The 14993-nt window shown below is 39.5% G+C and overlaps 1 protein-coding gene across 1 annotated transcript in view; it reads right to left on the bottom strand.

The window, feature by feature from the left end:
- Positions 1-4468: 4468 nt before the first annotated feature.
- The window catches only part of LOC311046528 (H-2 class II histocompatibility antigen, E-S beta chain-like), a 184012-nt gene continuing 173487 nt past the window's right edge, over positions 4469-14993 (bottom strand). Inside the window, exon 10 of the mRNA XM_084058888.1 lies at positions 4469-4609. The gene's annotated coding sequence lies outside the window, so the exon portion shown is untranslated. The remainder of the gene's footprint in view (positions 4610-14993) is intronic.

The raw sequence follows: 14993 nt of genomic DNA, 5'->3' as shown, positions 1-14993 counted from the left end.
GTCGTACCCACTACTAAATCTGAGGCAGGGAAAAAAAACCTTGCGTTTTTTGGGCCTTGGTCGTGGAACGATCTACAGACCAGATTAAAATTGGCTTCATTGATCCCTCTAGTGTCTTTTAAGAGGATTGCCATGGGCACATTCTCCAACCATTGCTCCTGCTTTGACAAGTAGCAATTGCTGTGATCTTAGTCTTATATTAGTTTATTAGTTTTATGATGTATTGTTGTTATTAGTATTTTAAATAGTCTGTATTGGTGCTATTGGTAGTAGGTCTTTGGTATTACGGATGTCATGTTTGTCTTTGTTTTGTTATGTCCTGTATTGTCGTTACTGGCAGAGCTGTGTAACATTTTATTTGCCTCTTCTCTTGGCCAGGGCACACTTGTAAAAGAGACACTAGTCTCAATGTGATTTCTCTAGTGAAATAAAGGTTAAATAAAATAAAATAAATTAATCTTAGAGAAATATTGAATGTCACTTGGTTTATTGTAGTGTTGAATGTTGAATTGTATAATAATCATGTGTTTCTATCTTTCATAGTGTAAACCCATGACCATGAAGCCTCACCACCTTGCCCAATCATAAAATGCTCATGTGTGCAACGGAACAATAAATGGCTTGAACAGAACTCTGTTGTCTCACATTCTTGTAGATGTGCCATGGTGATGTTCAATATTCTGTGAACCAAAGTAGAACTACTTTGCAGTCCTATAATTTGAGTCACGTCTGTCTGTAGTGGTAAGACCAAAACTTGTTCTGTCCGGTTCTCCTCAGCGGCTGGAGCAATTGATCTGAATTTGCACACAGCCATTGACCATTATGTGCGCGGAACAGCGAAGCCTGTTTTTCGATTTCACCAAATCTCAGCTGTTTATTAGCGTTTTTGTGTAAAAGAATGTCGCCATGGTTACGGGGCTGCCCAGCTGTGGGGTGGCCCCGCGAGCTATGGGACGAACTGCCTCCCGGGTTGCCAGATCATGTGCGCATATCCCCCCACGGATGCGTCGACCGGGTATGGACTAGTGTTAATTAATGCATATACATTTTTTTTTGCAATGAAGATAACATGAAATGCCCTTTTGAGATTAGTTATTTTCAATGTATATGTATTCCTTGTGAAAATAGCCGATCTACAAGCTCACAACCTTTTGGATAGCAACGCTTTGTGAGCTTGTAGATCGGCTACTTTCACTTGTTTTGGTACAGAGGAGACATCACATTTATCTATTGATAAATTCTTTGTGAACCACTGATCTTAGTTTTAGTGAAACAGGGACTCGGTTCATGGCAGAAGGCAAGAGTCTATGTTCAACAGACACCGTCAGGCTGGATGAAGCATTAGCTTAAAGGAGACACACCATGAATTTAAAAAAAATATTTGATATTTAATATCATTTGGTGTATGTCCCTGAAACCATTTTCAAAAGGTTTGAGCCTAAATCAACACTCAGATATACTCATCCCAAGTCAATTCTCTCAGGCTTATAAAGCACTTTCAGCTGCAATACCAAAACGTCCTGTTGGGCAGAGGGGTGCTACTGAGCAATTCTGTCTGTCAAAATACATGGGCAGAATGGTTCGTGATGTAAGCAAACATGCCATTCTGAGATGGCCTGTTCAGACACGCCCATTCTGAAAATCTCTGAAATGAGAATGAATGACTGAATGTTAAAAAAAAAAAAAAATTGGGGTACAAGAGACACTGGGGAGCCCAACAAATACAAAAAAAAAAAAAAAAAAAAGTGAAATTCATGGTGTGTCTCCTTTAATCAAGTGTGACAGCCTGTGAGTCCGAAGGTTGAACGTTCGATTCCTGTCTATGACCATGGGTTGAGGTGTCCATGAGTGAGGTCCTTAACCCTGGATTGCAAGCCACCATCCCTCAGCACTCTGCTCAGCTATTGAGAATGCTCATTTGTTAGTTGCATGGGCTGCTTTGTCCCAAGTTCAATCCATTCTGTTTCTATGTCTTATTGTGCTATTGTTCCATATCGCTTTCTGCCTATCATGCCTCAAACCTGATTATTGCTGCTTGCAGCTATATTTAAGATTAGAAATTGAGATTGGTGAGTCTAATTATAGCAAAATGTTGTTCTTTTGTTCGTTCGTTTTTTGTTTTTGTATTTATTTGGATAAAGTAAAATGATTTACCTAGCCGATATATTTAAAATAGAAAATCGGACATGAGACCTAACTATGTTGTCAACTTCAAGGGGCCCCCCTCTAGATTGCATTGATTGACTGACTGGTGGTGTTATAAACATACCTGACACACGTTTTAATATCTAGATTTGACAGCAACACAAACTAAGTGCATGACCTGGTGAGACCGCGGGACATGCATCCCAGCGTTGTCAAGCTTGCAATGTGCATCAGGGATTTGCAGAAACTAGAGTAATGTTTAATTTCCGTTTTTACGGCTCGTGTTTGTAACCGGAAGCCTCACCCCAAAAAATAGTTGCCCCCATTTTTTCAGTGGAGGCGGCCGTTCCGAGGTCGCCGGATTGGTCCCGGGGCGAGTGTGTTTTGGGGAGACTGGCCGGGGATTGCAGCAACGGTATGCGAGAGTGTGATATACTTCTCCACACAACGGTGTCTAACCGAGAGAGTTGTACTTCTCCATACAACCGTGTCTAACCGAGAGAATCCATGCAGATCACAGCTGACAAAACAAATATTATATATTATCGGAGCTATAATTAATGTTAATGGTTTTATCGGGATGACGTCATAATTCCTGATATCGGACCGATAATTAACGGGCGGATACTTATCGTGCACCACTAGTTTTGAGCTTGTACTGTAGATCTGCCATTTCCGGGTCCGTCACACCACGCGCAACTAAGTATCAAGCCTTTACTAGAGAAGCAGCGTACGGCATGTATTAAGAGGACAATTCTTTCAACATAAAACATTGTATTCAAGTATAGGAGAGTTCAGTAAAGACAATGATCTTGAACGCTGCCTTCAGGTACGACATGGAAAGGACTCATCGTTAAGCACACCTGGGGAAAAACACATTTGGTGAATGTTGGCTTCTCTTGTATTTTCTCTTAACAGACAGTTAAGAGAAAATACTGTACGAGTGAAATTTATGAAAACATGAGGCCCAATTATGTTACTTATTCCTTTATTGATATTGTGACAAGCTATTCAAAACAAGCAAATTAAAGCCAAAATCTCACATCTGAACTTCAAACCATTCATGATCAGGGGTGCAGATCCCAGGGGGGGAGGAGGGGACATGTCTGACATGTTCCAATAAAGTATTTTTTTAATATCATTTAAAATCTATTTTTAATAAAAGCTGATTCAACTTTTGAAATCATTCTCACATACAGTAAACACAATACTTTTTGAAGATTTTGTTTTTGTCACCCGTGTGTCCTGATCATCACGTGGCAGTTGTTGTTTTGTTGGTGTTTTGTCTTTTATACCAAATTTCAGACAAACTGTAATCATTGTGAACATTATTAGTTAGTTTAAAATCCTAGTGTTAGCTCTATGTTGGTGATATTATTGATGAGAAGATTCCTTGTTTGTGGTTCCCTCCTAAGTTGTAATGAGATCTGCTCCCCTGCTCATGATTACATATACATGATTACATATAAATCATTACTTAATATAAATGATTGCATGTCATCAGTGTTTACCATTAATTTCCTAGACTGGCGGCCCACAATTGTCTATTTTGGGTGGACCCGGGTCCCCCCATCACCTCAACTACCCTAGAGGGTCTAGGTCCACCCATCACCTCAGACCACCCTAGAGGGTCTAGGTCCACCCCTCACCTCAGACCACCCTATAAGGTCTAGGTCCACCCATCACCTCAGACCACCTTATAAGGTCTAGGTCCACACATCACCTCAGACCACCCTAGAGGGACCAGGTCCACCCATCAGCTCAGACCACCCTAGAAGGTCCAGGTCCACCCATCACAGGGAAACAGTGATGTCATAATGATCGTAACACATTAATTATCACACATAAATGATTACATAATAAATAACTTAAGGTCAATTAAAAAATAATAAAACCTTTTTCACAAACATGGCTGACTGACTTCCATTCAGATGGATATTAATATTAATGTTATGAAGAACTCTGATTGTGTATGTGATCATTTATTTAATGTTTCAATATAGTGTAGAACTGAAATAAAGTTTGTTTTTTGACAACAGAAACTATACAAAGTCATTTGACGAACCACCCACACTAATTAGGATTCCCTCTTCATTTGGTGTGTCGCCTAGGTGGCCCTAAACCCTGACCTCACAAAAACTATGTCTAAACCTAACCTTAACCATTACCTTTAACCTCACAAACACTATGCATAAATTTAACCTTAACCTCACCTCAAAACCATGTCAACCTGGGCGAAACACCGAGAAAAGACAATGTCCGCACACTAATTGTTGTTAGCCTTGGCTAGCCATTTAGCATTTTAAATTGTTTAAATGACACTTTTGTGAAAAAGGTTGATGATGTCATCATTGTGCTGCTGTTTTGAGTATTTAAAAGCTGAATGGACACACATGTATTTCCTCCTCTCTCCACCTGGGGGCAGCGATGACTCTCTGCTTCTCTGAAAACACACCCAGGTGTTCTTTGAAAAGACAATAAACCAATAAGAATCAGAATGTATTAACTGTGTGAACATGTTAACACTTTAGAATAACCTTCCCTTATAATAGTAAATTAATCATTCATAAATGATTAGTTCATGTGTTATTCATAACTTGTTAAATGTTTGTTAACAGTCGGTTAATGATAGGGTTGTAGTACTCGAGATTGGTCTCGAGTCTGCATTTGGATTTACTCAGTCTCGTCTCGGTCTCGCCCATGATTTTACTCGGTCTTGACTCGGTCTCGGACTAAGGGACTCGGGACTCTACCCCCACCGAGTCCACTCGAGTCCAAGTCACTACAATGCAATGAAATAATTGTATTAAACCCATATTATGAGGAGCCCATTCACATTAACATTATTAGAGAGCTGTCTGGTGCTTATGGACAGCTATCGAATAATATTTTTTTTTTTTAAATCTGGTCTCGACTCGGTCTCGCCTCCTGTCGGTCTCGGCCTCGACTCGGACTCGACCCCCTCCCTGGCCTTCCGGACTAGGTCTTGACTCGGACTCGCCCCCCCCCTCGGACTTAGTCTTGACTTGGACTCGCTTTAAGTGGTCTCAACTACAACCCTAGTTAATGATGTAATGATTTAAAACTATGCTAGTAATAGTTAATAGATCATGAACAAGTTATTAGTAAACTACTTAAAAACCTAACCTCCCAGCACCCTACCTGCAACTACAGTAACCATCAAAGTAGAAACAACTCAGTCCATTCAAACAACATTTGACCAATACTTTCTCAATAGTGTATCTTAGTAGGAAGGGCAGCTCAGTTGGTAGAACACTCTCCTTTGGACCACAAGGTTCTGTCTTTGATCCTGCTAGTGATGGAATGCTCAGTGTGTTCAATGTACTGAATCATTGGGTACAGTTCATTGAAATGTTGTGTTCAATGAACTGAATCATTGGGTACAGTTCACTGAAATGTTGTGTTCAATGAACCGAATCATTGGGTACAGTTCAATTAAATGTTTAGTTCAAATGATTGGTTCAGAGTTTGGCTGCATTGTGTCCTCTCTTCACTGAACTGTATCACAGGCACATCACTTCCTGACTGAATCCAAGGAAGCTTTTGAAAGAAAGGGAAGCCGGTGTAATTTTTTCTATCCAGCAATTCCAGCCGGCAGATTTGTCACACTGGGTGGCAGACTCACAAAGACTAACAAAAAAAAACATTTAGTAAAAAGAAAGAGGAAGTGAACCTAGGTGTGTGGGATGAGTCTAAAGATTCTCATTTGTTGTCGGCACCAGAATACCTGATAAAAGAAGAAGAGAGACAGTTAAAACAGACAGACAAATAAATCCTATGTACTGTATTGTGTGTACACAATAACACAACATTAGGATTCAGTCATCAGGGTCACATGTTGCATCAGAACTAATGTGAACATTTGACTCTTATTTAGGACCAAATGTAACACTGATGTATTAAAGCTAAATGTGACAACATAGAACACACTTTGACCTCTCACTAGGTCTAAACTTAATATCTTCCTCTGGTAGTATAATAATTAATGAAACATGTGAAGTAAACTTTCAAACATGAACATGCTATTTCATATGTAAGACATCTGATTTAATATTGTGTCACAAATACTGGGTGATTTTTGAGTTCTACAGTTGTGTCCCATCTGGGGGGATGCGATCATCAATTTGCATTCCCAAGCACTCCAAAAGTTCTGGCCATGGTTTAAGTTTAGAAGCCCAGGTGCGTGGGGGTTTGAGAAGGTACAGAGAAAACACCTCTTGATTTGATTAACCAAAGAAGACAGAAGAAGCTTTTATTCTATTGTGTTCAGATCTTTCCTGCCTTTTGTCCTGAAACAGAGGTTCCCAGCTTTGAGTGTGAACTCAAAACAAGTCATAGAGCCAAGTTTTTTTGTTAATCAGGAGGTTGATTTCAGGGCTATTGTCCTTATGCAAGGGTGATGGTCAAAGTGGAACATCTGTTAATTCCCTCTGTCTCTAGGACATGGGACAGAGATGAAGTTAGAGTCAGATTGTTATTTCTTGGTAAAAGCTTATTTTGTAGTAAGTAACACAGTGTGAAAACATATGCTATAGTTGAAATGAATACAGTTGAATAACTATGACCTGCTGTTAACAAAGAGAAATGTCATTACGGGAAGATTCATTCTGGAGTAAATGCTGTCTTTATTGATGTATGTCTAATTGCTGTTTGAAACCATGAAGTTTAAAGTGTGTGGATTCATTTTAAAGCTTGAGAGATGTTGAACAAGAAATACTAAACCAGCCTTTGTGTAAACGTAAAGTTTGATAAATAGAAATAAGACAAGATTGTTACACTGTATAACTGCTAAATGTGTGATACCAACATGGTAGGCGGGGACTCGGCCCGACAACGTCCCTGTCAGAACTATAGAAAGTGGGGTTGGGCTTAAACTACCTGACCCCTCCCCTTGTTGACAGGAGGTAAACAGTGTATAAATGATTGTGTTTGTATGTGACTGGGCGCTCTGCCTGATCTGACCACCCTGGCAGACGGCCGGTCAGGCTGAAATAAAAAGATGCCCTGACTAAATCCTTGGACTCTGGACTCCTCTACTTTAGAGCTTCTTTCCCAGGAAACTGTTATTAATAGCCCGCTCTTGGGATCGAAAATATACAACATATAATGGCGTTGTCGGCAGTCGTCTTAATATGCTTTTCTTCTTTTTGAAGAATGGGGTATACGAAAAGAACCTGATTTTTGTGTGGTTTTATTTTTGATTTTAAGGGCGAATGGCTGGTTTCCTGAGGGGGAGGTTTTTTTTGGGGGGAGAACCCGGGGCCTAAGGTAAGTGTTTTGTAGCACAAAAGCGCTTCTGAAGCCGTTAAAGGCCTGGGGCTGATGATGTTCTGATCGTACTTATTATAACGGTGTAATAGCCCTCCAGGTTCTTGACTCATGTAGTGGGTCTGGGAGCGGGGACGGGCTTATTGTATTTGTTTTTGGGTACGATTTGAACATCTTTTCAACATTCAAGATCATTTAATCATGGCTAAACAAACCTATTATTTGATTTTGGAAAAGTATAAGTACAAGGCCGCTTACAATAAAACAATTACCACTGTAACGTTTGGAAAAGTATAAGTACAAGGCCGCTTACAATAAAACAAATACCACTGTAACGTTTGGAAAAGTATAAGTACAAGGCCGCTTACAATAAAACAAATACCACTGTAACGTTTGGAAAAGTATAAGTACAAGGCCGCTTACAATAAAACAAATACCACTGTAACGTTTGGAAAAGTATAAGTACAAGGCCGCTTACAATAAAACAAATACCACTGTAACGTTTGGAAAAGTATAGAGCCACCGTGGTGGGCTTAAACTGGGCCCAGGGTCCGATTATAAACTGAAAGTAAGTGTACGATTGCTTTTAGATATCGGCGCGCGATGGACTTCGAGTGCCTTAGCCCGACAGAAATCCTGGGTTCAGTTTAAAGTGTATAAGAGTAAGCCTTGTATGTATCTTGGGAACATTGGAAAATACCTGTAATTATGAAAATTACTATCGGCGTCAGTCTAAGAATCAGTTGAGTCACATCATTGAGTACTATAGCAGAATATGGTTGAATTCCTATGAGTATATATTTTGTAGTGTTCTACCGTGTAGGGAGAAAAGAGATACATTTAGGTACAAGGCATTGTTTATTTTGTGATCGCATGGGAGTTTTTTTTGGGGTTGAACTTTTTATGTGTTACGTTCGTAATGCGACTTTCTTGGGGACGTCTTTGTGGGGTCATGGCTTTTCGGCTGTGTAATGATATCTTAATTATCACATTCGTGGTAATGTTACTGTTCTTTTAATGTTAGTCTTGTGAAGGTATGTGATGAGTCTTTGTTGTAGGGGCGAGTGGCATGTCTGTGAGTATGTGTGTTGGAGGTACAAGGAGGAGATTTAGATGATCAGAGGCTGCGCGCGCTGGACGCAAGGAGCGTGTGATCACTCTTACTTTGAGGTTACTTTGTGGCTTTTCGGCTGCGTACTGCTTTCTTAAATTATCACTTTCGTGGTAGTGCAATTTTTTCTTGGACTGGACAATGGAGATGTGAGTGTGATTCTGTGTCTGTGTTTGTCTCGTGCGTGGATTTTTGACGAATGGTCTGTGATAGAGCGTGTGTGTATGTTGGGGATAAAGTGTGTGTGTGAATGTGTGTCTGATGTTTTCTCTGGTGTGTGTGAGCGGTCGTGTGTTTGCGGCGAATGTTGCGTCTTGTGGAGGTAGTTTTATTTTATTTTTTATTTTTGTTGGACTGGATGTTGAGAGTTTTTCGGTGCTTGGAATAGCTTGGATCTGGTGTTGTTTTTGAGATAGATTGGTGGATTTCATTTTTATACAACACATCTTTTGCAAAGAGTGTTGTAGAGGGGTGAGATGAAATGATTGTTTAAATATTTAACTGATATAACGATTTAGTCTAAATGATAGTGAAAATAATCTTTGAACTGTTAAAGTAATCTACAAAATAGGACAGTAAGAAGTGAATTTAGAAGAAAGGAAAAATTGGAATGTCACAGTATAAAGAAATAATAAGAGCAAAGGTTAAATTTGATCAACTATAGATTTGTAGATGTCCGTGTGAAGATATTTAAATATTGAGAGCTAAGGTTTTATTATATAGGATTGATTCGGTTTGATTAGAGCTTCATTCAGGGCGGCTTAATTGTTTGGCTGGTCTAGTGTATTGTTGTGATGTGTTGTCCTGGTTGTGTGAAATCGAGGCCTTTTTCGGAGAGATGCAATCTGGGAGTGCACGCCCGGATTAGTTCTGTTGTACTGGCCAGGAACAGAATGATGCATTCTTTTCGGAAGGGACGAAGGTTTGAGCATGATGAGGAATACCATGACCTGGCAATGTATTGGATCGGTTAAAAGGTGCCTAGAAGTTAAAGAACGGATGTCTTAGCTACACAAACGTGCTTTGATTGATAGATACCTTATTCAGTTGTACTAAGCCATGATGCGCAGCTGATTTTAAAAGTAATGGTTTGGATATAATTGAAGGTTAAAATGGAGAAACCGTAAAGTAGAAGTTTCACTGGCTTTCTGATTGCAGGGGTTTGGGGGTTCATTCCAAAAAACACCTGAACTATACTGCAACAGGGAGATATTTGTGATTCTTATTTTGCTAAAGTGAATTAGATTTTAGTTTATTAAATAGGAGATCTTAGGACAGAGTCATTGTTGGCCTTCTGATGGCTAGGAAGGGACTACACTTTTTCATTCAGGTTTTTAAAAGGACATAGACCTTTCTCTTTGGTGCTAAAATGTAAACTGTAAATTTGCCTTAAATTGAGTGACAGCTTATAAACAGTTCCCGGTCTGGATCACTATTCTTTTTCATATCACGAATCGACTAATATAATAGAGTTTCGATAGTGGACTTACATACTTAATTCAGTGGTTCAGTACTGGTGCTAAAAATAGGCTGAAATTCGTTTATATAAGGTAACAGAACAATATACAAAATCCAAGCATTTAATAGGAGATGTCTGTGCTTTGAAATTACCATATTTCGTTTGTTTGTTTTTGTTAGGAACCAGGGAAAGAAAGATAATTGGACCGCAGTTTTTAAGGTAAGTGTTGGATGATGTGAGTTAACAGGGGTGGAAACAGTCTTTTTCTGGAACAGACCTAAGGTTATCTTTTAGCTATACTCTTCGTGGAGTGAATATCGATGGATCTTGGGGGAGGGGATTGGTTAGCAATTCTCATGCCCGGGTGTCGAATGATAGGAATAAGGTAGACAGATTAGATAGAAATTGACAGATAGTTAGGGGGGTCTTTGTTCCATTTGCTTAAAACGGCTTTGCACCCTGGTGGCAAAAACATCACCAGCACTGATCTGTATAGATTTATTAGGCTCTAAGGAGTGTACACATTTTGAAAATATTGAGAGAGAAATTCTGTTATTACTAAATTTAGGACCAAGAGGGGATGCTTGTACAGAGAGTACTGTAGTATACATTTTGAATTTTTGTTAAAATAGAGTTAAAAGGAAAATTGAGCTAGAGTAATTTATGTAGGAATCAATTGGCTAAGACCTAGTTAAAATGTATTATCTGTTTGGACACATCTATTGTCATTGATAAATGTTTGATTTATTAGGAAAAGTTTAGGGAAAGTTTTGCCAAGTATTTTCATGTCAGGAATGGAGTTGGAGAAAGCTGGAGGAACTTGGAGACACAGATGGCTGATAATCCAGAGGGGATCATGGCTGAGTGGATGGTGTCCAGGGCTGCAAGATGGAGTCGGTGGGATGTCAAATGGAGCCAAAGTCAAAGAAATCGATACACCAGGAAAGCTGTGCTGGTCCGAGGCCCTTCAACCTGAAGTCATCTCAACCCTTGTGTCACGGCATCAGCGGAGAAAGGAGCATCGATCGCCAGGCCGTCGGTCTACTCATCAGCTTTGGCTCATCTAACGCGTCGCTACAGGGCACCAGGAGAACAGAAGGGTCCCAGATGACAGCAGACCAGACGAAGGTCGAGGAGATGACTGCTGCAAAGACGAGAAGGTCTACCGGTTCAACACAGCCCTACAAACGTCTACGGCAAGGTCCAGTTTGACAGCAGGGAGCCATGGAGGTCAACTCGTCAACCCAGCTCTGCAAACGTCCATGACAAGGTCCGGTTTGACAGCTCAACAGGAGGCCTACGACAGGAGAGGCATGTGTTTGACAACTCGGCAGATAAGGAGCGGTGAGAAACCTCCGAACTACAACACTACAGGACAGTAGAAGGACGGGGGTCTATAGAGCCACAGACATCAAGCAGACGGCTAGATGTTCCAGAATCCAGCTCTACGGGCCTTTGAGATTCAACAAAATGTCATTTGCAGATTGGAGATTACTACATATGGGGGGATGCTCCCTTTTGTTTTTTGTCTGAAAGCGCTGAAAAGTAGGTGTGGGCGCATACCGAAAGGCAGGGATTTCAAGGTTACAGGAGGTGGCCTGGTGAAAGTCTTTTTCGTGGCTTTAGTTTTTGGACAATGGGGAACATTGTTCTCCAAGTGCTCGAGGAATCGGTGTGCAAAACATGGACATTCAAAGAAGAAGAATCCAGTAATTGCGTTGTTAGCTCAGGCGAAAAAAGAAAAACAGAAAATCATTTCTGCGCGCGTGGACACTGAAGGACACTTTTTGTTACAGGATGCTATACGATGTGTTTTGATCGGTAACCAAATGACGATTGTTTTGCAGGTTCAGTGGCATACATAAGCAGGTTGTTAAGTGTTGATTCTCTTTAGGGCGGACAGATGGCTGAAAGAGACTTTAACCCGGAGTTGTATTATTTCACAGGTTTGAAAGTTCCTTTGTGGGAGACGTTATTAAGTCTCCCAAGAGGGGTTATGAAGTAAACTTTCAAACATGAACATGCTATTTCATATGTAAGACATCTGATTTAATATTGTGTCACAAATACTGGGTGATTTTTGAGTTCTACAGTTGTGTCCCATCTGGGGGGATGCGATCATCAATTTGCATTCCCAAGCACTCCAAAAGTTCTGGCCATGGTTTAAGTTTAGAAGCCCAGGTGCGTGGGGGTTTGAGAAGGTACAGAGAAAACACCTCTTGATTTGATTAACCAAAGAAGACAGAAGAAGCTTTTATTCTATTGTGTTCAGATCTTTCCTGCCTTTTGTCCTGAAACAGAGGTTCCCAGCTTTGAGTGTGAACTCAAAACAAGTCATAGAGCCAAGTTCTTTTGTTAATCAGGAGGTTGATTTCAGGGCTATTGTCCTTATGCAAGGGTGATGGTCAAAGTGGAACATCTGTTAATTCCCTCTGTCTCTAGGACATGGGACAGAGATGAAGTTAGAGTCAGATTGTTATTTCTTGGTAAAAGCTTATTTTGTAGTAAGTAACACAGTGTGAAAACATATGCTATAGTTGAAATGAATAAAGTTGAATAACTATGACCTGCTGTTAACAAAGAGAAATGTCATTACGGGAAGATTCATTCTGGAGTAAATGCTGTCTTTATTGATGTATGTCTAATTGCTGTTTGCCAACACATTGCAAGCAGCATCTTAACTTGAAATGTTTATTACAAACAAGACAAAAGCCTACATAACTACAGGCATCATATTGCACACACAACACCTCATGACTTTGAATGGTCGTTATAACAAGATAAAGAAAATAAATATTTGAAAACTAAACTACTACATCGTATAACGTTTAGTGCACTAACTGGCAGAACCGCCAGACACCAACTTACTGTGATTTTGTCATTATTACCTTGAAAATTCTACATACAAGAAAAAAGGAGGGGTAAACAAATCAAGAATCAATCAGGAAGGGTTTATTCACTTACTTAGTACAATAAGTGAAATATTGATGGGACATGTTCAGCAAAGACAGCGATAACACAACAATGCAATATATCAACTAGGTGTAATGAAGTTACATTTCATGATGACAGGTATGGTATCTATAGCAGCAATCAGGAATATAGGCAATATCAGAAGGCATACCGATATAAAGCAATTTGTACTGGCTTGAACAACAGAGATGTTAGGCTGCTTAACTGAGTAAAATGTATTCCACATTGACCAAATTAGGATTTCTCTCATGTGTGAATTCTCTGGTGTTTTTTAAGACTGGGCATTTTAGAGAAGTGTTGTCCACACTGTTCACAGCCATAAGGTTTCTCTCCAGTGTGAATTCTCTGTTGTGTTTTAAGGTGGGCCATTAGAGAAAAGTGTTGTCCACACTGATCACACCCATAAGGTTGATCTCCAGTGTGAATTCTCTGGTGTGTTTTAAGGTTGGACATTTGAGAGAAGTTGTCCACACTGAACACATCCATAAGGTTTCTCTCCAGTGTGAATTCTCTGGTGTGTTTTAAGGTGGGCCATTAGAGAAAAGGGTTGTCCAAACTGATCACACCCATAAGGTTTCTCTCCAGTGTGAATTCTCTGGTGTTTTTTAATAATAATAATAATAATAATAATAAACTTTATTTGTATAGCACCTTTCATGACATGAAATGCAGCGCAAAGTGCTTTACAGAGCAAGAATACAGTTACAGTTACAACCAATTTAACAATAAAGCAAACAAAAAATAAAATAAAATAAAAGCAAAAGCATAAAACATTAAAATAGGCAATACAGTGAGGACTTAAAAATCAACCAAAGAGTCAGCTAAAAGCAAGAGTGAAGAAATAGGTCTTGAGCTGTGCTTTAAAGCTATCGACAGAGGCTGCCTGTTTTAGGTGTAATGGGAGTTTATTCCACACTGTTGGTCCGTAAAAGCAGAATGCTGCTTCACCGTATTTTTTGTATGTCATTTTAGGCACCTCGAGTAGGTCAGCACTTGAAGACCTGAGGGTCCGGTTTGGATCATGTCTCTCTAGGCAGTCATATAGGTAGGAAGGTGCCAGACCATTTAGAGCTTTATAAACTATTAAAAGAATTTTAAAATCAAGGGTGGACATCAGAGAGAAGTGTTGTCCACACTGATCACACCCATAAGATTTCTCTCCAGTGTGAATTCTCTGGTGTTTTTTAAGGGTGGATATCACAGAGAAGTGTTGTCCACACTGATCACAGCAGTGTCGTTTTGGTTTAGCCACGCTTCTTTGTTCATTCACTGCTGGTAACACAGGGAAGCCAGGCTGATGATGGATTGCAGAAAGACAAAGGAAATATAGTTTAGAGGTGGGATTCTCTCATCTGAGTCAGGTCATAAGATGGGATGTACAATGTTCTGTTAATTAACCCTTGTGTCATTTGTGAATGTACTGTGATGAATTAATGTAACATAAACACATTACATAAATAGTTCACCTCAAACTATCTCTGATATGAAAAGTAAATACATACATCTAATTTCACCTTTTTCTGTAATGGTCATCACTGCTAACCATTTCTCATGTTCTCCTTTCATTTACATTTACAATAAACAACAATAGTCATGTCCTTGTGTGGATGAGTCTCTCTCTCTCTATATATATACTAGTGTGCCTTACAAATTATACATACAAGAAAAAAAGAGGGGGAAACAAATCAAGAATCAATCAAGAAGGGTTTATTTGTCACTTACTTAGTACAATAAGTGAAATATTGATGGGACATGTTCAGCAAGACAGTGATAACACAACCATGCAATATATCAACTAGGTGTAATGAAGTTAAACATTTCATGATGACAGGTATGGTATCTATAGCAGCAATCAGGAATATAAAACACAACATACAACAAGTCCAGAAGGCATACAGCAATTTGTACTAACTTGCTTCAACACCAGACATTTTAGGTTGCATAACTGAGTGAAATTAATTCCACATTGTCCAAATTAGGATTTCTCTCCAGTGTGAATGCTCTGGTGTTTTTTAA

Source organism: Gymnoscopelus microlampas (genome assembly GCF_963454915.1).
Source record: "Gymnoscopelus microlampas genome assembly, chromosome: 6".
Lineage (NCBI taxonomy): Eukaryota > Metazoa > Chordata > Actinopteri > Myctophiformes > Myctophidae > Gymnoscopelus > Gymnoscopelus microlampas.
Note: the sequence above shows the minus strand (reverse complement) of the source record. Positions and strands in the feature narration are given on the sequence as shown.